Here is a 426-nt window from a genome sequence, read left to right on the forward strand (position 1 = left end):
ATTTTAATTCTTAATTATCAGGGTTCCCACGTGTCCTGGAAAAACTGTAAATTTAGAGACTAGTTCTCCAGTCATCGAAACACCTGGAAATGTACTAAAATTACCAAACATGCTGTAAATAATCTGTGTTGTCCTGGAAAAATATTATTGTATTTTAGGCCTTCAGATCGCCTACACATTTAGTTTGAAACCCGACTGTTGGTAGGAGAATCTGTGTGGTGGTACAACGCTTCAGAGCAGATTTACCAGACCTGGAACGAACTTGCAGAAATCTTTCAGGCGTCAAGTCTAATTTTTTCCGAAAGCCAAAAGCAGAATTCTCATGAAAGCCCAATGGAAACTTGCCTTGTTATGGTTTATAGATACACGCACAGTGATGCTGAGAAGATTAATTTACAGTAAAATAAAATTAATTCATTAATTACT

Source organism: Morone saxatilis, unplaced genomic scaffold, assembly GCF_004916995.1.
Source record: "Morone saxatilis isolate NCDOM2014 unplaced genomic scaffold, NCSU_SB_2.0 Contig19, whole genome shotgun sequence".
Classification (NCBI taxonomy): Eukaryota; Metazoa; Chordata; class Actinopteri; family Moronidae; genus Morone; species Morone saxatilis.